This window comes from Nanorana parkeri, unplaced genomic scaffold (genome assembly GCF_000935625.1).
Source record: "Nanorana parkeri isolate BGI_ZX_2015 unplaced genomic scaffold, ASM93562v1 scaffold1693, whole genome shotgun sequence".
NCBI lineage: Eukaryota > Metazoa > Chordata > Amphibia > Anura > Dicroglossidae > Nanorana > Nanorana parkeri.
The window spans coordinates 287,142-287,759 of NW_017307961.1; positions in this window are offsets into that span (position 1 = coordinate 287,142).

The following is a 618-nucleotide window of genomic DNA, read 5'->3' on the forward strand; positions in this document are numbered from 1 at the left end:
CTTTTGGGGGATGTGCCCTGAAATGGATGGAGATCTATAGGGCGGGAAATGCTGCAAAATTCAGCAGATTTATTCATTCACTCTAATACATTGGAGATAAGCTGGCGGCAAGTCATATATCTGGAGTTTTACCTAAACAGTAAATGTCTCAGCTTGCCTCATGTATGGCATTCTCCCTAGAGAATAAATGCAGTCCAAAGCTCAACCCTCCCCCAATAATCCTTTTTTGGCCTTGCTTCTACTCAAGGACTGAAAATACCCCCTACCTGTCTGCGCAGGTTCATGTGGATGATGCTCCTGCATGTGGTAAAGCTGCTGGACGATGCATACACTAGAGCAGGTTTTCTCAGCCATGATAACTTCTGGCTTCTTCAGGGGTGCCACCAGCACCATGAAACTGAATCACATTACTCTGGGGGGGGTCCATTTGGAAGTTCCCCTCCATCCAGGGCTGCTCCACCTTCCACCCCCTGCCATGCTAACTCAGCTGTGGCTCCTGATGTGAAGGGGGAACTCAGATGTTCAGGGGAAATTCTGTGAAAGGGATGCTCCTGATGTGAAAGGAAGCTTCTGATGTGAAGAGGGCTCCTAGTGTGGAGGGGGGGGGGGGGGGGGGGG